Source organism: Mesocricetus auratus, unplaced genomic scaffold, assembly GCF_017639785.1.
Source record: "Mesocricetus auratus isolate SY011 unplaced genomic scaffold, BCM_Maur_2.0 Super-Scaffold_100008, whole genome shotgun sequence".
Taxonomy (NCBI): domain Eukaryota; kingdom Metazoa; phylum Chordata; class Mammalia; order Rodentia; family Cricetidae; genus Mesocricetus; species Mesocricetus auratus.
The window spans coordinates 86,146,548-86,173,072 of NW_024429192.1; the positions used below are offsets into that span (position 1 = coordinate 86,146,548).

A 26,525-nucleotide genomic window follows, 5' to 3' on the forward strand; every position below is an offset into this window, starting at 1 on the left:
CCCACTCTCTGCTCAGCCCTCTTTGCTGCTGCGATTATCTCAGGAGAGTGCCAGGAAGCTCCAAAATCTCCCTTGAACTTCATTAAAAAGTAATTAATTTTTTAAAAGCCGTTGTTCAGTTATGGAGGGGCTGACCTGGTTAGGAGATGTAGAGCCAGCAAAGATAACCGTGTCAACGAGATCTCTTCCTTCCGCTGCTGTCCTGGGCCCCGCCCTCCGTAAAGCAGCCATAGACCCAGATGTCATCCACATACAGTATCCAAGAGATCAGACCCGTGCCAAACACTAGATACCTTAGCTCCCGACTTCTCTAACGACTGTGGGAGGTGGGTAAATACTATGACAGCCTTATGTTTTTATGAAGTAATAGAGACTTGAGAATTTTAGTGAGTTGGCATAGCATCTTCTAGAAGCCTCATCTGCTGATTCCCAATCCGGAGAACTTCCATTTTCACCTTTCAGATGTTGGCATCTCAGGCCTCGGAACAGCCTAGAGGTAAGTGACCTAAGACCTAAGCTGCTTCTGAGCTTCCATTGTCCCCAGCACATGGAGAAACCAAAGACTTACTCAGTAACAAGGCAAAGTGGCCATGTGGTCCCTCAGACACTGTGTTTGCCCTGTCTCTGCCCCAGCCAGGAGACAGTGGAAGCTAGGACAGTGCCCAGTGCTGAGTGGACCCTGGGAGGGCCTTGAGAGCCACCACTTTGCCCCTAAGACAGGCGTGACTCAGAGCCACAAAGAGAGAAGCAGGCTCTGGCCGGAACCCATAATACAGCCCTGCTTGCCTTGATGAAACAGAAGGTTCTCGGGCCTCATGTTTGCATTCCGTCTGCCCTTCCCACCAAAAGATATCAGAACTTGTTTAAAGCTGGGGTAAGATAAGCACAGGGTGAGCCTAGAACATTCTGTTGTTTCAAAAAGCAAAAAAAAAAAAAATGCTGCAATTAAGGGGACTTCGAGACACCACCACCTTGAAGGGGGCTCTAGCTGAACTCAAGCAGTATCAGTCTAGATGAGAATACACTAGACTTCTAAATGTTCACAGGTCCGTGGTGCAAAGGGAAGGGTTTGCATTTTACAGCCAGCATCATCATTGTCTCAGGCAAGGATCGTCAATGGATGCTAAGACTATCCTGTCGCTGAAGGCAGCTGAGGAACAGGGTGATCACATGACCTTGAAGTGATTTCTGTAGATGCAGTTTCTCTACCAATGATCACGTTCTAGAAACTGGTCCTGGTGTGATAGTATTGAGGGATTGAGGGGTGGACCTTCCAGAGGTAGGGCTTTGTAGGAAGTGACTAGGTCATGGAGACATAGCACTGTTGGGCTGGACCAATGCCCAATGCTAATCTTGAGGGAGCAGATCAGTCCTCATGGAACTAGACTGGTTACCCTGAGAGGCTTGTGTTGTGGAATAATCTTTTTGTACACTCTGAAGATGTGTCATTCTGATTGGCTTCATAAAAAGCTGAACAGCCAATAGCTAGGCAGCATTTTCAGGCACACAGGACACTGGGAAGAAGGAAGGAGATTTTCCAGCCAGACAGAGAAGAAGCAACATGGGCAGTACAGAGTAAAGATACTAAAGCCATGAGATAAAAAGTAGATTGATAAAAATGGGTTAATTTAAGTTGCAAGAGCTAATTAGTAATAAGCCTAAGCTACTGGCCAAGCATTTATAATTAATAATAAGTCTCTGTGTTGTGATTTGGGAGCTGGCAGGAGGGATAGAAAAATGGACCTAAAAGGTTGTTACAAAATAAACATAACCCCTCCCCTTGGTCCTATATGTGTCCTCACCACCCCCTTCCCCTTTCTGTCCTGAATTGATTCTGAATCCCTCATTGAATCTGACCATATCCTGATCTTGAACTTCATCACCCCACCCTGCCTATGAGCCAAAATCTAGTTCTTTTCTTTGTAAAGGGCCCAGCCTCAGGTATTTCATTGTAACAGCCAGCATAAAACCGATTCGGTTTGGGACTGTGCCACAAATTTCTCACTAGCCCTGCAGTGTGAAGGACATCATTCTCATTCTCGTGACTGTCACTGCTTGTCAGAAAGTCAGCTTCGCTGAGTAAGAGGCCAGGCATCCTTGTGAGCCTCCTGGGGGATTTCTCTTTGTCAGGGGCTTGTGAGTAGGAAGACATAGGAGGGAAACAGAGAGTGAATGTGGCAAAATGCTAATTAGCAGGTTAGTTGATGGTTCACTGTGCTGCCGTGGAAAAATGCTGGTTCAGACGAGCTGGGAGTTCCGCTGACCTGGACCAAAGTCCAGACTGCAGGAAGCTCTAGAGAGAGAGCCAATAGAGGCAAAGACAATCTCATTCACCATGTGTATCCAGCACCTATTTTGGTGCCTCACATTCTGACAATATGGAAGCAAAACGTAAAACATCCTGGAGTCTACAGCATTGAGACCTGGAGGGGAACTAACAGAGAACACAGTCCAACACCCTTGTTTTTACAGAAATCTGGACCAGAGAGGTAAAGAGGTCTGCCTCAGGTCAAACAGCAAGCTGGTGCTCAAGGAACACACCACACACACACACATGCACACGCACACGCACACACACACGCACACATATGCATAGTCAGACATACAGACAAACAAAGGGATGTGTGCAAACATGAGGGGGCCACGTACATGCACCCTGCCCTGGAGATCCTAGAGTGCCACAGAAGTTCAGGTGGTACCCCAAAACTCTGCCTCTTACCGCCCGACTTCTCCAGCCTGACACAGTTTCTTTGGCAGAGGACAATGGGGTTTACCCCTTTGGCTACAACTTAAATCCCAGTCAGGATCTGAGGAGATGTCTGGAAGGATGCTCCATTTGGGCCAGGTTATTAAGCCTGGTAACCCAGGCAACCACTCCTGGGCAATTCATCCCTGAGAAAGAAGAGCAGAGAAGTTCTCACTGGGCCATCTCTATGGCAGCATGCCAGTGGGAGGGAAGGGTAGAGGAGGAGAGGCCTCATGTCAACATAGGTCTTTTTTGTTAGTTTGTTTTTCTCTGTGTAGTCCTGTAGCCCTGGGTGCCCCAATCTGTCTCTGTAGATCAGGCTGGCCTCAAACTCACAGAATTCTGCCTGCCTCTGCCTCCTGAGTGCTGGGATTAAAGGTGTGTACCACCACTGTCCGGCTAGAACAGATCTCTTCATTTCAAGCCGTGGAAATAGATGTCTGTGGTCTGAAATCCAAGCACAGTTTCTATATGGTCATCAGCACACTGCCCCCATAAACCCAGGCTCAAGTTGCTCTTGGCAAAAACCACACAGCCAAAGAGCCTTGAGATCCCGTTTAGTGGTTCCAGGAAGTATGCGAAGAATCTTGGAGCCTTCAACCCTTCTGCAGAGACATCAGCCCAGACCCACACAGCCACGGCTCCTCCAACTTCACTCTGGAAATCAGCCTCGGGACCATGAGGGGGGAGAAGAAAAATGATGTTCTGAGCTTTGACCTGCTGTGGGATCTGGCTCCACAGGGGATGCGCTGTGAGGGGAGAGTCTCCTAGAGGTGGTCCAGCATGTCTGGGAAGGTCTTCCCACAGCTTGCATCCCCCAAGCCACAGCACTTGAACTTTTGCTGTGTCTCTTACGTCGCTGCCTGCAGTGTTTCCAGGAGCTGGTCTGCTTGCCACCGATGACTCCTCAGGGTTCTTGGGGCTGTCTGACCGGAGCTGCCTGAAATCCCAAACTAGGCATGAAGGCACAGGGTCCTTCTGGGGACACTGGTGGAGAAGTTCCGTTAACACAGGGGCCTTGGGATCCTGCATATGCTTAAGAGCAACATCACAACCTGGGCCAGCATAGGCTCCCTCTGCCTCGGTTTATAATTTAGGCCCCCAGCAGGCTCTGCCCCAACCCGTGATGTGTAACATGTAAAGGGGCCTGGCAAGACTATAGCCACATGCATACTTCCTAGGATACAGCGGGAGCCCTGTACACACCCGCAGCCACTGGAAGCGGCATGCCAGTAGGAAAATGGCCTAAATTGCAAACGGCTGGTTTTCAGTTGTGACTTGGATGTAAATGAATGTTTCCTTGCCCCAGAAAGGGTACTCAGAACCAAACAAGCCCCCTCAAATGTGACTCGGCAAATAAACGAATTTGCAGGAGCATGGGTGCCGCAAAGGTGCTTTGTCATCTAAAAGTCCCACGCCAGCATGGGTGACAACTACATCCTTAAGAGCCCTACACCTACTCAACCTGTACATCACAGCACCTCCTCCCCAGCAGTCCAGGAACCTATCCATCTCAGGGTTCTGCAGAATTTGTTGCCAAGACTATGTATGGATCAAGGTCTTGTGTAGGTCGCCATGATCACTCCACTTTACAGCAGGGATGACTGTGGAATTGCCTCAGGACAGCTATGGAGCTTGTGAGGGCAGCAACTCCCCTCACTGTACCTGACAGAGACTTCAGAAACACCCAGACTGCATTGGCCATATTTACTTTGACTTCACAAATATGTCCAAGATACATAAACTCTTGCCAAGTTGTTCAGGTTGGACACACACTGGCTGGCTGGTTGGTTGGTTGGTTGGCTGGCTGGTTGGTTGGTTGGTTTTTTTGAAAGAGGGTTTCTCTGTGTGGCCCTGACTGTCCTGGAACTCACTCTGTAGACCAGGCTGGCTTTGAACTCAAGAGATTCACTCCCCTATGCCCTCTGCCTCCCGAGTGCTGGGATTAAAGGTGTGCACCACCACCTCTTGGCAACACACTGTTTTTTTAATGTTGCAATGTTTTGTTATAAATTGCTACATGTGTAAGGTTTTCTTGTTTTGATTTATTTTGTTAGTGGTGGTTGTTTTAGGGGTTTTGTTTTGTTTTATTGTTTTTCTGACACAGGGTCTCACTCTGGTCAGTCCTGGGGTTGTGTTCAGTTTTCTCTGCTGCCATGTGGGGGCAGAACCAACTCTCAGAATGACCCCTGCCAACACAGGGTGTGCTTTGCCCTGCACTACCACTGGGTGGGGTCCCAAGGTTGAACGTGGCCACGAGCCAATAGACAGGCACAGGGCGACTGACTTTCCCCTTCCCCAGCCTCCAGTGTAACAATGTTTGCTCTACAGGAATCACCCCGTCTCAGATATTGTATTATACAGGACAGCCCCAAACAGGACGCTGTGACATGCTTGTATTTGTTCCAAGGACATTTCATTGCAGATAAAAACCACCAAGCTCACAACTATTTCCTACTCAAGTCACAAATGAAGCCAATACTCTCTGCCCACACTGAGGCCACGCAGCCTCTAGGAAGTGTTGTGCTCAAGGCTCAGGGAGGTCTGGTATACCAAGTTCTGGCTGTAAGACTGCATTTTCATGTTTTGTTGAAGGTCTTTTTGTATAAAACGGTCACCCCAGATGACCTCATCAAAAGCGTTCTCTCAGAGTTACCTGCCTAACTGGAGGAAGTGAGGTTAGGAAAAGGAAGCTGCCCAGAGGAAGCAGTGTGGTCCAGCATGATCAGGCAGCACTGGTGTCACTGGGGAGGGGGGTGCTCAAGGCACGATGAGAGCGACCGCAGCTCAGTGTCCCTACGCTGGACTGCACCGAATCATCCCAGGGGCTCCAGAAAAATGCAAATTCCCAGGTTCTGCCCTCGCAGATTCAGGGCTCGAAGCCTCACTACTAGTGTTTGTGACACACACACCCCTCCAGGTGACCGCAGCACGTGACCCTCTGTGACAGCTTTTCTACTTGTCTCTATCTCAACACTCCGTCTTCTACCTCCAGGGGAAGGCTTTGGTGATTAACTGCCGAGCTAACCCATCCATTACTCCTTAATAAGATGAATCCGTGTCACCAACAATAAGTCACCCTGCCTCTGCCTCCCTTCCACTCCTGACAGGTCTCTGGCGCCATCCTGCTCTTCCCTTCAGACAATGATTGTGATAAAGGCGTCCAGGCCATCAAAGGTGGTTTTCAATTTGGGTTTTTTTTTAATTGGTTTGGTTTGAGTCATTACTGACTAGGATTTGCAGTTGTTGTTGCTGCTCTTTTGTTTGTTGAGGACGGGGATGCAGTCCGTCAGGGTGACAGCTGATGGCCAATTCATTAAATATAATCCAAGGGGACTCCAGGGAATATAGTGCTTCTGGAACCCCCAGTCCAGGAGTCAGCACTGGGCAGGACACCCCAGACGATCAAAAGCAAGTATTTTTGTTTGAAGTCCATGCAAGGGGCTGCCTTCGTCTTGCCTGCTAATTTGCCCTCCATAGTTGGGCCCCTCTGGCACCTTCTCCTTGGAGATGTGAAAAGTCAGTTATTCCCACCTTCTTTAATATGCAGGGTGAACTCAAAAACCACTGTGACATCTATAAGGGAGTGAATTGTGCCCCCCCCAAAAGAGGCATGCTGACATCCGAGCTCTTCTGATGTAGCCTCCTCTGAAAATGAGATTGTTCCAAATGTCACCAATCACATCAAAACAGTGCTACCTGGGAGTCGTGTGGACCCTTAGTTCAGTGGCCACGTCTGGGTTGGAATCAGCCTGTGAACCGTTACCAGGGAGAAGCCACATAAAGATGAAGTGGGGGCATGAGATGAAATACAAAGAGGAAAGGAGCAGAAACGGCAGAGAGATGCAGGAGGAATAATCTAGAGTCTTCACAGAAGCATGGCCTTGCAGCCCCATTGACAAGGAATGTCTGCACTCTGGGACTGAGAGAGTTACCTCCACCCAATCTCCCAGTCAGTATTGCTTTGTGGGGGGGGGGGATCCTCTGAAACGATTTCAGCACGTAGTTAATGGGTGCCTTTGGCTGGTTTAAGAGAGGTAGGGAGTGGGGTGCTGGGGTGGGGACAGAGATCTGCCCCCCCCTGCTCTCACTACTGTGTCATGTGGAGGAATAGGGACAAGACCCAATTTCCCAAACCCATCAGAATTGAAAGGAGATATCCGGGAAGTGCTCCCGCACCCCCCATGAGTGATATCTGTGGGTCCCCCAAAGCACTGAGCAGGTGTGAGACAAGAGTCCCTGGCTGTATGCGAACTCTAAGGTCTGAATGACAGAAGGCAGATGTGGCAGAAGGGAAGGAGCAGACAACAGGAGGCCTCCTTGTGGCCCTCGTCAGCATCAGGTCACCATCACCAACTCTCAGCATCACTGAGGATTTTATCCTTTTCAAGACAGTTCTCAGTGAGAGGCAGAGCCGGGAGGCAGGCTTGGTTCTCAGTGAGAGGCAGAGCCGGGAGGCAGGCTTGGTTCTCAGTGAGAGGCAGAGCCGGGAGGCAGGCTTGGTTCTCACTCCGGGCATCTGGCTGTCTCACAGCCACAGCAAACCACTCACTCCGGCCTTGCTGTTTAATTATTGCAAATTGGCACAGCTTCAGGTGCCTGAGAGCCCTCGGACACGCACCATATGTTTGGGGCCAGAAGGCACTCCCGGCACGTGGCTGCTGTTTGCTCTGGGAAGTGGAGGACCCTCTCCAAACGCAGAGCTTTTCACACACAGGAGCCAAAGCCTGGCACCCAGGAGTGCCAGGGCCTCATGCACTGGGGACCAGCTTGTCAGCGTTTGCCACCGGTGGCAATTCCCTGCCTGGCAACTGGAAGAAACGAAAGGGTGGAGAACCAGGAAGGCGCTCACATCCCAATAACCAATGTTGGCACAAAACAATACGGAATCGATCATCGACATCCCTCTAGATTCCCTCAAAAAGCCATGAAGCTGTGCAGCACTTGTCTTGCCAAGCTGAAGACCTGAGTTCCCCCAGAGTTCTCGGTACAGGCTTGTGAGGAGATGGAGACTGGAGGGTCCCCAGAGACCACTGGCCAGACAGTCTAAGTAGTGTGCTTCTGGCCAGTGAGAGATCCTGTCCCCAAAGGAGGCAAAGACCATTCCTGAAGGCAACATCTAAGGTTGTCCTTGGCTCAGTGTGTATGTGTGAGAGTGCACACGCACATGTGTGTGCATGCGTGTGCAGGCACATGTGGGAGTGAGGAGCTATGACTTCTGCTGGCTCTGACTGGCTTGAAAGTTTTTGAATAAAGCCTACGTCACTCACGTATCCCTTCTTTCAGCCAATAAACTAGTGCTTGCTGGGCATCTGTTACGTGTGAGAGGCTGTGCTTGGCGCTGGTGGCACAGAAACGCGAAGGAATGGGAGTGGGCCTTCAGGAAGTATCGCTGACCTGAGACAGCGGGCACTGGGTATGATGAAGACTCAGCCACCGGAAGCCAGGCGAGGGGTCAGCTTCCTGACCCCTCAACAAGCAGAGGGACAGAGCAGCCCATGGGAGGGCCCAGTCTCTTCATGGCATTCGCTTCCACAATGTGATCTATCGAGACAGTCTGCATAGCCAATCTGACCTTGAACTCATGATCGTCGCCCCCTCTGCCTCTTACACAAGTGTGTGTCATCAAACCTGTTTCATTATCAAAAGCTCTTATCAACCCTCTGCTATGGATTTGCCCAAGTCAAGCAAGCATGGGTATCAGGATGGACACAGTAAAGATCTCAGCCCTTTCTGGGCTCACATTAAGACCCCAGAAAACCTGAAATCTGAAAACTGGATACCCTTTCATCCTTCTTGACCCCCAGGCTATGCCAATGAAATTGGGGTTCAACACAGCTCAGCTTCTTCCTCATAAATTGCCATGAGGTGAAATACTGAGGCTGGCGGGTCTCAGGACATTCCCACGGCCCACTTCTCAGCCAGCCACGGCCAGCTGTGGGTCGGAGGCAGAAGGGCACGTGTCCATGCTGTGGAACGCGCACAGTTGATGTGGGGCAGGGCAGAGATTCCAGCAGTCGATGTCGGAAGAACTGTGGAAATGTTTTCTTTTGCAGTGGTTGGCGGGGAACCCACAACCTTGTGTTTGCTCAGCAGGTGATCTACCACAGAGTCCTAGGAAAGTGTCATTTCTTCTCAAGTCCCTAATATAATGAAGCACTCGGCATACGCGCTCTCTCCTGTGGTCTGGCCTCCAAGCTCGCGCCCACGGGCCTATCATCACGTTCTTCATGCGGCACAGAGGAGGAAGGCTGCGGTCAAGGAGAACCCAGCTGTGACTGTGGCCTCCCACAGAATTTGAGTAACCCACAAATCACTGGTAGTTGGGCCAGACCTTGGGGATTGCTCTCAGCAAGGAGACCCCACTGGCCTGTCTGTGCTGCTTTTGCACATGCCTGAGCTGGGGTGTTGGGACAAGGCACATAGAAGGGACAATGACTGTCTTCAGGGGCGATGGGGAAGACCCTTGCTTATGATCCGGAGAGACATACAAGGCAAGTGAAATTTCCAACGAGAATCAGGAGCTAGCTTAGGTCGCCCCAACCTTTTCAGCCTCAGTGCCCCAGACATTTGGGGCCTGCTTTATGTAGGTGAGCTTCCGTGTGATGTCTAGCAGTGATCCTCTATCCCCTGTGGAGAGCAGAGGTAGGCCTGAGTGGATGTGTTATATACATAAGCTCAGCCATACCTCAGACCTGTAGGAGTGCAAAGCATTCCCTGGGTTCCTGTGGGGATGTTGGCAGTACATGCAGAAAATGTCAATCCCAACTTCCTCCTCCTGGACATTTACTCCCTGATGGCTCCCTTACAGAGACCCCCTTCCTTGTTCAGCTGTGTGCAATGAATCTGCCTCCATTCAGATACAGAAAATAAATGCACTGAGTGTCCGGCTTCCCCATTGATGTACTCCACCCGATCCCAGACACCTCCATCTGAGTGCACGGCCCACCCGACCCCAGACACCTCCATCTGAGTGCACCACCCACCCGACCCCAGACACCTCCATCTGAGTGCACAGCCCACCCGACCCCAGACACCTCCATCTGAGTGCACCACCCACCCGACCCCAGACACCTCCATCTAAGTGCTCCACCCACCCGACCCCAGACACCTCCATCTGAGTGCACCACCCACCTGATCCCAGATTTTCTGGGTCTGCCCTTCTTCATTCCCTGTCGTCTCCAGCTAGGTCAATCCCTGAACTATGCAAGGTGTCAGCAACCTACCCAATGCCTAACATCTAGAATGTCAAATGTCCCCCCACTAGGACCCAAATCACCTTCAAGTGAGAACCATCGATACAGAACAGATCTTGTCTGTGTTAACAAATTCCTTGATGTCTGTTTAGCCATTTTCTAATGTAGTCATCTCATTGGACCCAACCTGGAATTTTCTAGGAATTATCTTGGAAACTCTCCCACATGCCTTCCATTTTAAGCAAACCCCTCTTTCTGACTGAGGTCTCCTCTGACAGGTCCATCCATGCTGCAGTCTGCTCTCATCCTCCCAGGAAATCCTCAGTCCCCTGTGCTGTCTTCCTTGTCTCCGAGCCCGATCTGCCCTCTAAATTGCTATTTTATCTGGGGTCCCCTTCATCGTTCTCCCTGTGGCCCCATCTCAACCACTTCAGGGACTGACATGCCCACATGCCCACAACGGTGAGAGGCACACAGTAGATGTATAACTAATGTTGACATATGAAGAACCAGAACTCCAAAGGCGTCATTGAGCATCCGTGATTTTTTAAAAATGTCTCCTGTTAATGTTGCCAGCATGCTGCCAGCCTTGGATAGCCAGCAATCCCTCCACGTGAACAGGGCGCATGGGTGTGTCCAAAAACCCCATGTCTCCGCTGTCAGTGGAGACAGACGCCCATGTGTGGGAGAGACCTAAGGGAGGGCTCAGCCTTGCAGGGGGCAGGAAGCAGGTGGGTCCTTGGGCCTGATTTGAAGTGGGGGTGTACACTTAAAAAGAAGCCTGAAGCCTTCATTGCAGCCTCCCCTCCTTAAAGCATGCAGGAGGCAGGCCTCATTCACCATCGTGGGATCAATCACGACTTGAATAAACAGGACTGCATTGTGCATTTATAAGATAATAATATAATAAGCACTGTAGCTGAGAGTGTGAGCTTTGGGGTATACTCCACCAAGCTCAAAAGTTCACACTGCCATCCTCTGTCTCCCTGACCCCAAGCCAACACCTGCTGCTCCTGCAGCCTCATCTGTCAAAAGACTCACCTCATGGGCATTACAGTCTGGCTGTTATTAGGATTAAGTCCCTTGGCAGGTGGAGCTAATGTAGACATCTCCCCACACACACCAGGGAAGCCACAAAAGGTGCCCCTTTTGCCGTCTAATGTTAAATGACAAATCTCCTAAAAGGAATCACCACACACAATTAGCATCACAGATTCTGTGAGTCCCCAAACTCAGTGATTCGGTAGTGTCAGTCAGTGACACTGGGACTCTCGCTGTAATCAGCCGCCAAGGCTGTAGTTTTGTCCGAAGGCTTAACTGTAGCCTGAGCATCCAGTCCACTCCAAAGATGCTTACCCAGGCTGCCGAAAGAGTAGCATTGACCGGTAGTGGGGATGGGGGTGGGGGTGGGAGTGTTCCATCCTGTTCATATCTGAGCCTCTCCAGAGGGTGTGCTGACTGAGTCTTGAGGAACAAGTGGGTGATTTGTGAAAAGAAGGAGGAAGGATGGATGCCATCCATTTTAGAAGTCATGAACTGTCAGTTCTGCCATGTCCTGATGCAATATGGGAAAGTGAACACCACGTGTCAACATCAAGAGACAAATGTCATTGGTTCCATCATGGTGGTTTGGCTGGTTTTTTTGTTTTGTTTTGTTTTGCTTTTTTTTTTTGGTTGTTGTTGTTTTTTACTGTTGTTGCTGTTGGTGGTGGTTTTCATTGTTAGTATTTGGTCTTGACATTGGGGCTTGCCACATCCAGGTTATGAAATGAGAGACATTCATCATTCATCTCTCTTTCTGTGTGTATGTGTGTGTGTGGGGGGTAGTGCAGTGTGCCCAAGGAGGCCAGAAAACAGCATCAAATCCTGTATAACTGGGGTTACAGTGGTTGTGAGCCATCCTGTGGGGGATGCTGGGAACTGAATCCCAGGCCCTCTCAAGAGCAAGTGCTCATAACCACTAAGCACTTCTCTAGTCCTTTCTGGTTTTGATACGGGGTCTTCCTATGTAGCCCAGGATGTCCAGAGTATTCTCAAACTTGCAATCCTCCTGCCTCAGCCTCCTGAGTGCTGGGATCACAGGTGTGCACAAACACGCCTGGCTTCCACAGACACTTTATATCCAATCTAGATTAATTCCATTGCCCAACACAATTTGAATCGCTGTGTCATTGACGAGGCAATGACAAGAAAACAGTGTGTGTGCCATGTTCAGCACAGAGACAGCCATTTTAAAAGCCTAAGCATGTGACATCCACAAGACCACAACTTCCCCTGAGTGCTTGAAGCCAGGGATGCAAGAGGCTCTGGGAGGAGGCCTACCCATTATAATCATGTGACTTCACACAGGGATCAGAGCAGAGCAAATTTAAGTTTTCTGATCCGGAACTTTCTGAACTGTTTTCTCAAAGCTGCATCCAGCCAGTTCCAAACTCCTGGATACAGAAAACCCCCTGGACGTGGCAGGGCATCTGATGGGTTGGTGGAAGGGTCTGTGTCACAGGTTCCAAATGCAGCCTCGGGATGCCTGGTAAATATCAAATGGGTGATTGGAAAGATCAGACTTTTATTTTCCTTAAAGGAATGTAATATCCGTGTTGTTCCTGAGGCATAAGGAGCCAAAACCTGTTGTAGGTTCAGAACCTCATGGGCCCCCATACACTGTCTGAAACGGGGTGTGTGTTTGGAGTGAGATGCATGTGGTGTGGCCTTCATTACGACAGCCCATGAGCAAGGGATCTTAAGACACACCCGTGCCCAGGCTAGGCCCCAGGCAGCCTCCAGACCCATGGTGACCTGAGTCACACCTATTGCCAAGCTTCGGTAGAGGAGAACGATGATTTTAGCAAGCCCTCCCTACCAGCATGGGGAGAGAAGCATCAGCACAGAGCTTGTCCTGCAAGCTTGTGCATGTGTGTACTGACACCCACAAGTGCACCCCAAAGCCACACACAGGAATGTACACATCTCTCCTTGCACAACACCAGGATAAGGGCTTAGAGTTAGGTTTTGGTCTGATTTTGACTTTCTGTCTTTTCTGGATTTACCACACCAGATACACCTTTGATTAAATGATAAGAGAAAATAGCAACCTTACTCAGAGATTTGATTTCTCGCTTTTTTCCTGGCCAAACAGAGCTCTGGGCATCTCCTCTGCAGGACACACTTGCTTAAGGAATAGTTCCCCTGCATTTTCCCTCAGTTGTTCCCTGGGGATCTGGTGACTACTTTGTGAAATGGGGCGCGTCGTCTTTACTGTCTTTCTGTTTTTCAGTGATTGCTGGGACACCAGTGGGCAAATGGCCAAGATCTGAGAAGAAAGACCCCCGTAAGCTTGAAGGCAGGCCACAATGGGAGGCAGTGAGAGCCCTGTCGAGCACCTGACCACCCTCCAAGACTGAGATGTCCCTGCTCCCACAATCATTAGCCCACTCTTACTGGATTACTACTGGACTTTGAAGGATTCTATTTATTATTGTTGTTATTATAATTTTGCTTATAATATAATTATGATCCATGTAATGGATCCTTGACAACACTTTCCACGGCGTATCAGCAAAGTTCCCAGCCACTAGCTTCTGGGGGACAGAAGCTGTGCTTTTTATAAGATGTCATCCCGAGAGACATTAAAGCCCCTGGAATCCTGGAGTTCACATGGTCTGGCTTTAACACGTGTCCTCCCCATTTCTTTTTCTGATCCCTGTCCAGAAACAGCTCAGCAATTGTCATGACAACCTGAAGAGAGGATGTGCTGGACAGCCACCCAGAGCAGGGATGAAGGGTCCCTGTGACATGATGAAGGTGACACTGTATGGTCACACAGAGCAGGGACAGAGGGTTCCTGTGACATGAGGAAGGTGACACTGTATGGTCACCCAGAGCAGGGACGAAGGATCCCTGTGACATGATGAAGGTGACACTGTATGGTCACACAGAGCAGGGACAGAGAGTCCCTGTGACATGATGAAGTGCAAGACAAAGGATACAAGTCTATGTGCACTTGGCTGAGTCTATATAATCAGTGTGTGGTGAAATGGAGGTCACTGTCACTTTGCAAACAAACGGAAAGCTCAGTCAGAGCCGTGGCCATGTGGATGCCCCTCAGTCACCAACTTTTTGTCCAGGCTGGACAGCCCCTAAGCCCACATAAAGATCTATTGCTCCACCATGGAGTTCAAGGTCAGCTGGCTACACTCCAGAAGGCTGCCTCCAGCCTTCACTGCCCTGAGATGTTTAATTGAGCTTGACCACAAGTGTAACCTCGTGTGAAAGAGACAGGGCCATGGGTGAAAAGCTGTGCGTTGTGAAAAGATACAAAGGCTTTTCAGGAGGACTTCTGGGGGGAGGTCTGTTTCTCAGTGGTGTAGACCAGAGAGAGTTCTATCAGTCAAATGTGGGGGAGGGAAGGGAGGATCCACCCTCCAAGTCCCCCTCTCTCCATGGTCCTCCAGCCACGGAATTCTCCTGCAGATCCACAGTCCCAGGAAACAGGCATGAGAACTCTGTTAGGGGAAGGATCTCTGTCCAGCTAGTAGTATGGACTGAGATCCTCAAAGGGCAGCCTCAGGCACACAGTCCCAGTTCCAAAACCACAGCCTGATGGTGGCTTTTCCTCACCCCACCTACAGCAAGCACCTCTCTGGCCTGCACTTCCCTGTCTCTGCACCATCAACCCCGCTCAGCCTCTGCCCATGCCCCTGTGTCGGGCCTTCCCCACACAACAGCAGGTTCTGTAAGAATGAAGAACCCACAATTGGTCCACAGCACAACACAAGGCACGTATCCAGACTGCGCAAAACGCTTCCGTCACTGCGGCCAAGGCCACCTACATTTGCTTGCTCCCCAGCAACCCTGTGAAGAGGACAGACAGCTGTTACCACACTGCCATAGCCACCCAGAGGAAACTGAGACCAAGAGAGGTTAGTGTTCTTGTCCCAAACGACAGGCGAAAGAGTATATGAGTCATTGAGAGTTCAAACTACTCTCTGAGAAACTTATGTCAACATAGATTACCAGAGGTATCTGGCCATGGTCACTAATTACCTCTTGTGCACTGCCAGCCCAACTTAATTGGAAACACATTCTTCCAGGGGAATGGGAAACACCATTCTTAACTCAGGGAAGAGAGGCAAGGAGAGATACTAGAAAGTGGGCCATTGATGGAGGAGGTCCTTCTGTATGCTGCGAATATATGTTTCTCTTATTGGTTGATGAATAAAGCTGTTTCAGCCAATAGACAGGCAGGATGTAGTCAGGCAGGAAGTACAGGTGGGGCTACCAGACTAGGAGAATTCTGGAAAGAGGAACAGAGAGAGAGGGAGAGAGTTGTGGGGGAGACGCCATGTAGCTGGTGAAGGAGTAAACATGCCGGAGCATTACAGGGAAGCCACAGCTATGTGGCAACACATAGTTTAATAGAAATGGGTTCATAATTAAGAGAGAGCTATTCAATTAGAAGGCTGAACCATCGGCCAAACAGTTTATAATTAATATAAGCCTCTGTGTGTTCATTTGGGACCAAAACTTCATCTACAGGCCATTTGCTAGAACTACCAGATCATGGCAGATATTTAATGAAACCCTGAGCAAGACAGCCCCAGGCTCTAACTCTGTCTTCCCCACGTGCCTACCAGATCTGCAGGACATCAGAGAGATCACATGTCTAAGTGAGAGACACACAAATGACAGATGTGAGAATCAGAGGGGTTCACACAGGGAAGAAACTAGAACAGCAACTAGCATGCTATGGATGGTCAAGAACCGCACTGAGGTCGAAACAGTGGCGGTAGTGTGTGTGTGTGTGTGTGTGTGTGTGTGTGTGTGTGTGTGTGTGTGTGTGTGTGTGTTCTTAGCCCCTTCAATATCACAACAGCTCCTAGAATCCTCCAGTCACTTCCCTAAGTCCCCTTGAGGCTGGGGTACAGCCTGGATCTACCTCAGTCACTGTCCTGCACTACCTGCCCAAAGAACTAACCAAGACAAAACATAGTCCTTCACATGTTTTATTTCCCAAGAGCACTGTAGAGGACAGCTCGGAAGACCATCAGTACCATGGAGGCTGGAATGTGAGGCAGCTGGTCTCTCTCCAGTCTCTTCTTTGTGTTAGAATTTTACCTTTACGTTTAGTGTTAAAACTTGGGTTTATAATACCTAAGACAATGCCAAGCTGCTAATTTTCTATGTGACCACATAGTAGGGGAAGTTTTGATGCCCACAAGGTTCATGTTAGATGAGTGCATAACCTCTAACACCCCCAGACCTCAGCACAGCTGACTCCATAGTGGCAGTACCACCCGGCCATAAAACTCAGCACATAGACAGCATCACCTGCCAAAACTAAAACAAAAGCCGAATCCAGCATTTCTCAACCTGTGAGTGGTGACCCCACTGGGGCTGAATGACCCTTTCACAGGGATCTCCTAAGACCTTTGGGAAACAGATATTTACATTACAATTTGTAATAGTAACAAAATTACAGTTATGAAGTGGCAACAAAAATAATTGTATGGTTGGGGGTCCCTACAACATGAGGAACTGTATTCAAAGCCTTAGGAGGGTTGAGAACCACTGGTCTAATCAACCAAAATCCACAGTTCTGGTATAATCTCTAAATATACTAACTTTTCCTTTTTAAAATATTTACTTATCTATTTTATGTCTGAGTGTTCTGTCTGCATGCATGACCTTATGCCAGAAGAAGGCACCAGATCTCATTTGGATGGTTGTGAGCCACCATGTAGTTGCTGGGAATTGAACTCAGGACCTCTGGTCCGGCAGCCAGTGCTCTTAACTGCTGAGCCATCTCTCTAGCACCCCCAACCCTGCTTTTTAACTTCTGTAGTTCCACTTCCGGCTAACTGTTCTTGTTAACTGAAGTGTGTCAACCCAGAACAGGCTACACTGGGATCCCAAATACCCAATCTTGTCTCCGGCCAGCTAGTAAACACTTTCTATTAGTTTAAACCTGCGTCCAAGCAGACTAGCCTAGTGACAACGTTCCCCCCACAACATTCTGCTGGAGCTCACAGCCCATGTGGCTGATTCGATCTGTTATGTGTTGCTGTAAGAGAATGCCTGGGACAGGGAAATTCACATCCAACAGAATGTACTGCCTAGTAGTTCCTTTTCTCACTGCCCAACCATAGCAGCTGAAGGAAGGGAGGTTGGGCTCACAGCAGGGAAGCCAGGTGGATGGAGTGAGCCATGGCTGGTCCCTCACTGCATCCACAGTCAGGAGGCAGAGAGAGACAAATGCTGGTGCTCAGCTTGTTTTCTCCTTTCTTATTTGCTCTGGGTCTCCACCTGTGGAACGATGCCCTCCATATTTAGGGTTGGTTTTCCCACCTCAAACTAATCTAGAAAACCCGGCACAGACATGTCTAGAAGTTTGTGTCCTGGGGTGAGTCTAGAGCTTGCCATGGTGACAATATCCACCGTCACATATTGTCTCACAGTTCTGGTGGGGGGGAGGGAGGAGAGCTAAAATTGAGGGGGCATTTCTGGAAAGTTTCTTCCTTGTGTTGTAAAAGATAGGAGCCACATGTTGAGAGAGAGTGTGTGAAACAGACCAAACCCTCAGTCTAAAGTCTTTTCGAAGCATATCCATGCCTGAGAAGGAAGACTTCATGACACGGGCATCTCAAATTAGACCCTCCCCTCAACCTGTTGCATGAGGCCTGCCCCACACAGTCTGCATGATACCCGCCTCCTACTTGTTACATGAAGCCCACATCCCACCTGCTGCATTAAGCCTTACGTCCCCCCTGTTGCACCAGACCCACCTGCCACCTGCTGCATTAGTTGCGCCTTCTACCTATTGCATTAGGGATCAAGTTCCCAGTACATTCCTTCTGGTGATACAGTCAAACCATAGCAAAGGGGCAATAAAAATGTACATCAGAAGAATGAAAAGTTTATCTTGGAGACCTTGAGGGGTCTCTGAGATCATCATCTCCAAAGTGGTCTTGATGTTCATGTCCAGATGACCTTTAGACAGCTCAGTAAAAACAAAAGAGTTTGGGCCCACCATTGGACAATTAACTCTAGGGTCAGGGAGAGTTCTTGAAACCTGGGTGTTCCAGGCATAGAGAAATGTGATCAGATGGGATTGGAAAGACCATATTGACTGCCGGGGAAGAGATGGGGTGGAGCATCATCTAGTATTCTGGGGAAGCCATCTGCATCCTTAGAATTGGGATATCCAGAATGACCCAGGCAGGGAAAAGAGAGAGAGAGAGAGAGTGTGTGTGTGTGTGTGTGTGTGTGTGTGTGTGTGTGTGTGTAACACTGAGCCTGAGAACAGGTTCATGCATGATTTCATAACTGATGCATGTCTTCTATGACTCATAGAGCAACTGCTAATAAAAAGAGAAATACTTCGGTCCTTGAAAGCAAAGGAGGCTTTTTGTTTGTTTGTTTTTTCTGGTACTCATAGCTGGGACAGCTAAGACACTGGACAAATCTAAGGAGGCAAGTGCTCCTCCGTGGTCTCTGCTTTGGTTCCTGCCTCCAGGCTCCCGCCCTGACTCCCCTCGATGATGGAGTGACACTTAGAAGTGTAAGATGAATACATCCTTTTCTCTCGGAGCTGTTTTTGGTCAGCGTGGTTTATCACAGCAACAGAAAAGCAAAGCAGACCACTTGTTTATTACACAGTCCAAAATGTTCAAGTGATTTCCAAAGTGGTTAGGGCCTCCACTCTGCAAAATACGCCTTTAAAGGGGGTCCCAAGCCGCATCACCCTCTGTAAGCCCGAATCCCTTGGCGTGCACTCCCTTAGCAGTAGGCACACTGTGTTACAATTCTGACAAAACCACTGTGTTCTGATCCAAATTATGATTGTTGTACAAAGTGCACAAACCAAGGTGGCATTGGTGTTCGGAGGGCAGCAGACATATTGTAAGGAACGAGCTCCTGAACTAGGCTTGTGTGGGCCTTAGGCAAGATCCTCTAGTCCTTAGGTTTTAGTTACCCTATCAGTCGAATTGGGATTGGAAACAGCTTCGTTCCTGGGCTGCTGTGTAGATGGAAGGTGGCAATATCTGTATGAACTGTGTTTGGTGCCTGGGTAAACTTAGGAACAATAGAGAAATTGAAAACTACCCAGGTACCTCGTCATCCACAGTAGGCTTTTTTCTTTTTATGTTTTAATTATTTATAATATATACAGAATTCTGTCTGCATGTATGCCAGAAGAGGGCATCAGATCTCAATATAGATGGTTGTGAGCCACCATCTGGTTGCTGGGAATTGAACTCAGGACCTCTGGTAGAACAGTTAGTGCTCTTAACCTCTGAGACATCTCTCCAGACTCAAGTAGGTTTTTATATATATAGAGAGAGAGAGAAAGGAGACAACAGCTACTGATTTTCATAAATGTTGGGGATAGTTTATTTTTCCATAGCAAAACTATGACTGGTCAGGGAGGGGTAAGGATGGGAAAGGTCTCAGAAAATAATAGCCAAAAATGTCTGAATAAAATTTGCACACACACACACAAAGAAACAATTGATTTTCTTCCCAAAGACTGGAAGTGGTGTGGGCAGTTGGGCAATACAGGAGCAATTTTCTGCTCCATCTTTAGAACAACAAAAACATGATGGCAGCAACCAACACCATGTGGAAATCTTCATTTCCTTATGCAGGGAGAGACAAACACATCCATCTATTAAGTCTTTCAAGTCTGTGACCACAGATTGCAGAGAAGCCTGATTGGGTTGGGCAATTGCTTGGAAAGCTGGTTCTCTCTGGGAGAGCAAGGCCCCCAGCTAAAAGTGCTCGAGGAACAAAGCATTCTCCCATGGGTACTGCAAGCAGTCCATGGTCCTTCGGGCACTGGGGAGACGGAAGGTCAAGGGACTGATATTAGCTGGGATACAGGAGGGACTGTGGCAGACTGCAGTGTTGGTCTGGGGTCTATACCACTGCTGAGTGGCCTTGATGCCTCTAACAAAGGATTTGAATGAGTTCTGGTCCCGTCTTTCACTTTGCTTGGACAAACACAGTGAAAGCTAGTTTACTCAACATCCCAGGGGAAGAGCTAAGCCACATGAATTCATTTGAGCAAAAACTGAAGCTTGGCAGTTCAAACTGCAAACACCATTCGCTTAGAGTTTATTTATTTAAGATATTTTGCAATTTAATGTCATAATTCCTTGTTCCCTTTCTGTCGGGAGATGGCCCACGTATGAGCAGAGCTCCGGAGCACATCATGGGTGCCCAGCAGCTCCCCCTGCTGGTTGTTTTGATAGTATACTACTGGGTCATCAGGGAGATAGCCTTGACTGAGGGACACCATGAGGAGATACGGAGAAAAGTCATCTCCCACCATGTGTGTCTGTGAATTTTGTCCTTGTCACTCTACCACGAGACTACTATTGGTTATTTCTTTTACCCAGTCATGCTCATCTAAGCTCGTGGCTTTAAACACTGTCCACATGCGCAGGCCTTTCCATGGCGACAGACTGATTTACCTCCATAAGGACAGTGGATCCAAACCACGTGCTCTCAGATTCGGTACCTGACCTCTGCTAAGCTAGACTTCCTCTCTGGACTCTTCCTAAACCAGCGAGGGCAACTGTCATCTCCACACCTGGGAATTTCATTCTGCACCCACTGACCCACGTGATCAGCAGCCCCGTGTCGTGTCCTTACCTTTAAAATACACTCAGAGACCAATTGCCTATCACTTGCTCCCAGCCACTGCCTCAACTGGAGTCCGCACTTGCCTTTTCCTGGGCTACTAAGTTTCCTATTCCGTTCCCCAGGCTTTCTGATACACAAAACCCTGCAAACCCGCGCAGTCAGGGTCACGTGACCTGAGGCTCCTGTTTCTCTGGCCCCACCTCAATTGGCTTTCCTGGCCACTCGCAGTTCTGCCTCAGGGGTTCTGCAATTGCCCTTTCCTACAATGGTGCCCACCTGGGTTCCGGGTGCCACTCAGGTGTCATTCTCTCCTGAGGAATTACCTGGGCACTTTGTTTAAGCGTCTTCCTCACTACCCACCGGCATTGGGACGGAACTGATAGAATCATTGCGCTTGCGAGCCTGCAAGCATCTTACAGGCTGTGGTCTGGGTAGATCAACAGTGACTGTCCCCCAAAAAGAAAGGCCAAGAATCCCATACTTCTTCCCTCCTCCTTGAGGCTGGGTGTCTCAGTCTGTTGCTGAAGTCCCGGAGGATCTGCAGAGAGCTACTGGTCTTCAGTCTAAGTTTGCATCCCAAAGAAGCCTGTTCTGATACCAATACCTGGGCAGCAGGGCAGATGAACTTGGCGGCGGGAAGGAGCACAAGCAGGCACAAGCCAAGCTTCCTTCTTCCCTGACCTTGTATGTGGGCTGCCACCAGAAGGCGTGGCCCACATTTAGAGTGGGTCTTCCCACCTCAAATGATCCAGTCAACAAAACCTGCCTGAGGAGTGTCTGGCTGCTTGGTTTTCGGTTGATTTAGGAAGCAAATTGACAACCACAACTAGCCACCCACCAGCTACCGGATCCCCCCTTCCTCTCTGTTTTTACCTGTCTTAACACGACACTACCCAAATATGACAGCTTGCTCATATGTCCTTTTCCGTATTCTCTAACTAGCACGTAAGTTCCATAAAAACAGGATTTTTCTGTCCCATGCACTATTATACTCCAGCCTCCAAAAGAGTAACTGGCACCCAGTAGGTCAACAACACAAAGATGAAAGAACAGTGCACTTTTTACTATAGTCATTAGACTGCTTCTAGAATTATAGGCTGTATTTATTATTTGATGCTGTAGTGAAACACCACCAACAACAACTTCAGGAGAGAAAGAGGTTTTCTATTGCTCACAGCCCACAGCTTGAGAGCACAGTTCATCATGGCAGGGGAGACACGGTGGCAAGGATATGAGGTGGCTGCATTAATGCCCTAATGCAGCTCTCACCCCCTCCCCCTCCCTCCCTCCCTCCACCCTCCCTCTTTCCCTCTCCCCCTCCCTTCCTCCCTCCCTCCCTTTTCACTCTTTCTGGGACCTCAACCCACAGACTGCGCTGCCCACACTTAAGGCTGGCTCTTCCGACCTCAGTTACTCCAGTTTAGAAACCCGATTACAGTCATGTCCAGAGGCTTGTCTCCTGAGTGATTCTAGATCCCTTCAGGGTGACAGCCAGTAGTAACTATCACATGAGACAATTAGGACCATGGATTTTAAAATCAAACTAAGCAATATTCAAACCCCAAACGCTGGGTAACTCTGAACAAAGGATGATCTTGGATTGGTGCGAGCATAATAAGGTCATGGATTATCACGCCGCCTCGACCAGCAAGGAAGACCCAACGCTCGGACTCTTCTTTAAGCAGTTTATTCAGAAACCTTGAACAATGACCCCGGAGAGCGCCAACCCACACCTTAAAAGCCCTTGGGTGACCAACCCCAGTATGCCACGTGGAACATGCAGATAGGTCCACGTACTAGGAAGCAAGCCTGATATCCAGCCTTAACCAAATACAGGTGGGGCTCTTAAGGAGTTGTTTATCACAGAGAGCACCTGCTGTCGGGCTAGCAGAAGGTGGAAGCCAGCGCCATCTTAAGGGTGCGGCACTTCTCAGCTCTCTACAATGGATAGTCACAAATGTGCCACCCGATAGCATACGTTAACTTGGGGAGTATCTTAGTCGAGGTTTCTATTGCTGTGAAGAGACACCATGACCACAGCAACTCTTAGGAGGAAAACATGTAATCAGGGTAGCTCACAGTTTCAGAGGTTTAGCCCATTGTCGTCCTGGCGGGAAGCACGGCGGCACACAGGCAGACACAACACTGGAGAGGTAGCCAGGAGTTTTACATCTGGATCAGCAGACAGGGGAGGAGAGAGCGACACTGGGCCTGTCTTGAGATTTGAAAAATCAGAGCCCACCCCCAATGACGTACTTCCTCCAACAAGGCCAACCTACTCCAACAAGGTCACGCCTACTCCAAACAGTGCTACTGGCTGTGAGTTTATGTGGCTTACACTTCCAGGGCACAGTCCATCCCTGAGGGAAGTCAGGGCAGGAGTAAAGCCAAGACCATGAAAGACCGGTGTTTACTGGCTCTCTAGCTCCCTGGCTCATGTTCACCTGCCTCTCTCATACAGCCCAAACCCACCTAGGGTTGACACCACCCACAGTGGGCCAGGCCTTCCTTCAAAGCCAGCAATGGAAAGGCAGGTCAATCTGATGGAAGCAGTTCCTGGAATTGAGGTTCCGTCTCCCAGACAACTGGAGCTTGTTTCAAGTTGACAACAGACAGCATGGGCCCCAGTTTAGCTATGTGACTTTGAGCAAGGCCCTGGGGTTTTATACATGTGGCTTAATGTCTTTAAAAAATGTACAATAATGTACAACCCCTCCCCCCAAATATGTACTTTGAGATAAATGGAAATGAAAACACAACATTGTGAAAGTTAGTACCTTTAGGGAAGCCTTCATGCTGTTCACACGCATGCACATTCACTCACACACATGTACATGCACAAACACACCTTTCTTCTCTTCTTAAGAAAATCTCAGTCCAATAACTTAGCATCCACTATAAGAAAGTTGAAGAAAGGAAACCCAAAACTGAGCAAAAGGAAGGAGTAAACAAAGATTACAGTATGAGGGAATCAAGAATCAGAGAACAATAGGGGAAAAAAAAACATTGAAACAAATAAAACAAAAGAAAAAAATCAACGATTGGGAAACATTTCATCTCACCCACCAGGAAAAAAAAAGAAAATTCCAAGGTATGAAAAGGGGCATCAGTACTGAACTTACAAGGATACAAAGAATTACCAGGAAACAGTGCTGGCAAATCAGATAAACCAGACAAATAGCACAAATTTGAAGAAATAAACTACTGAACTGATTCAAGAAGAGAGAAACCCTGAGCAGGCCTATGGTAAATAAAGATACTGTGCTTGCAATGACAAGTATTTGAAGAATTACCGTGAGTCCTTCAGACATGCTTCCAGAAAATGAGAAAGGGGAATTCTCAATGCAACTCTCTCCCAGAAGCTGCCTGCAAACACTTCCCTTGTGAAATTAAGGCCTTTTGTAACCAGCTCTGACCCCCATCCCACCTTGTGCAGGTATTGAGTTTATCTATCTATCCCATCTCCAAAAAGAAGCCATACCCTTCTCTGCTGGCCTTGACTGCACCTCTCTCCTGCCTGTACACCCTCACCCTAGAAAATTCCCACTTGATGTCCTGAGTGAAAACACCAGCATCCTTCGTACCCACCATGCTTCAGCTCCAGGAAGGGAGAGGGGAGTGTCTACTTCATGTCTGCCTCTCTCTCTTGTCCTGGAAGATGGGGACTGTAGTTCTACGACCTGCCTGGGGTCTCTCACTATTGGGACACATCAGCTTTTGCTGAAGGGGGCGGGGCATCCTGAATTGTGACCATTTCCAGAGCTAAATTTGATCATCTCACCTGGATCTCGATGGAGACACCACCTTTGTAAAGACAGCATTCATAGCAAAAACACATCTAAAGAAAGAGGAGACGGCCGCATTTCAGACACGCTCAGAATGTAAAAGGGAACAAGCAGGCCCTTTCCTGTCCTTGTCCTCCAACTGCAATCTGTCTGTCCCCTCAGTACCTGTCAGGACCTGATCCTGGCTCAGATGTTCGTACTCCACCCCCCACCCCCACCCCCGTGAGCCCCATGCTGGCATTAAAAATGCTGAGGGGCTTCCAACACAGCCCTTGTCCCCAAGGAGCTCAGGCATCAAGTGAGGAGAAGAGTGTCCGGGGGACAAGGAGAGAGGCAATATCATGTCACCTCCTGGAACCTCCAGTCAGATCCCAGAAGTGAGACCCCAGGTGCTCCAGGTGGCCAAGAACTTTGTGAAGGGGGAGAGGGCTCCCTTCAGGGGAGACTAGGAAAGAGCAGGGGTGTGTATGGACAGTGTGTGCAGGAAAATAATGAGGGCATGGGAGAGGCTGGGGGGGCCATTGGGGACTTGTTTTTTTTAATATGTATCTGGCTCTCTCTGTCCTCCTGAGTCAGTCAGCAGGCCTCCACTTGGAAGCAGCCCAGATGACCGTTTCTCAAAGTGGCTCACTTGTAAACTGGTAAGCTCTTGCTTGTGATCACTACTCCTCAAAATGTCAAATCTGCCACCACCCCATATCTGTGCTGGTCTTCAAAGGTTCTGATGGGCCTGGCCTGACCACTAGGCTCCACAGGCCCATAGTGGCATTCCAACCTGACCTTGGCACAGACAGACTCAAAACATGGTTTCACAAGAAACGAAGCCAAAGTGTGCTTTAAGAGCTTTAACGTTGTCTCTTTGTCCTTGTGGAGTTAAGCATGGTGTGCTTAGGAAAATTAACTGGGTGGCGGTGGGGGAGCCCATGCTCTGTTTGCTAATGTTTCCTTCATTTGTTGTGAAACGTAGCCACCAAATGAAGTTTATGCTCAAGGCTCTGCTGAGCGTGACAAATGAGTGGACTGTCACTTCTCGCTTCTCATCGGGAGGATAAAACATCGATATATTAAATTTTGTGCTTTAATCAAGTTTTCCCACATGAGGCCTTTAATTGGTGCTTTTTCGTTGGCCAATATGAGTTTCCATTTTCCAGCCAGATGCTGCCCTTGGCTTGAAGAGGTCATGGATGCCGGGCAGCGAGTGGCATCCTGACAGCCTCCACGTGGCCTTAGGCAGTGGAGGAGCTGGTGTCCCAGGAAGGCCCTCGCTGGGTGCTCCCCTCTGGGTCCCTCACAGGTCAGGGAGGCAAGTCACAGCTGCTGAGGTGGAACCTCTCTCTAGCACAAATCTCTCAGGGCACCCAAAGGATTGCAGATTCCCTTCCTGTCTCAGGGGCGTGTGGAAAGATCTGAGATGAGAGACAGCTTGCCCTTTTATCTTCAAAGCCTGAGAGGTCTTGGGTCTAAGAGGAAATAGGTTATTTGGGCTGAAAAAGACAATTAAGTTAGGGTGGTTAAACACAGGGCCTAGCTCCCTCCTCACCCCCCAAAATGAAAAGCAAACAACTTTTTGCCTCATAAGAAACCCACGTGTTTGTCCGTCTACTCTTAACTCAGGAATGCTGCCTAGAAATCAGACATCCTCTGCTGGGAACGCCAGGGTAGAAAAGGGCCAGAGAGGACCGAAGGTGGGCCTAGTCCATGCGGTCTGAGCCCCTACAGCCTTATTAGAAGTGCAGACAAAAAAGGTTAGGGAAACAGTTTGAAATAGGACCATGAAGCAAAAGACATTAAGTAGATACTCCAAAGTTATCTTACATATGTGTACACACACATACACACACACACACACACACACACTTGCACACATGTACCCTGCACGCCTATCAATGTTTACAAAGGTCAATTGACTATTAAATGGTTTTATGTCCATTTTCCAGGCAGATGCTGCCCTTGGCTTGAAGAGGTCATGGAGGCCGGGCAGTGAGTGGCATCCTGACAGCCTCCACGTGTCTCATAGGGTCTCACTATGTAGCCCAGGCTGGTTTCCAACTCTCAATTCTCCTGCCTCAGCCTTTCTAGCGATATGATTGTGCAGGGTGCTGTGTGCTGGTTTTTTGTTGTTGTTGTTGTTGGCTTGACACAAACTAGAGATGC

The 26,525-nt window shown here is 48.9% G+C and overlaps 1 long non-coding RNA gene across 1 annotated transcript; it reads left to right on the forward strand.

The window, feature by feature from the left end:
• Positions 1-401: 401 nt before the first annotated feature.
• Positions 402-13,590, forward strand: LOC121141828. Its single transcript, XR_005878763.1, has 2 exons — positions 402-496; positions 13,217-13,590. It is a non-coding gene; the product is annotated as an uncharacterized LOC121141828 (long non-coding RNA).
• Positions 13,591-26,525: the final 12,935 nt, after the last annotated feature.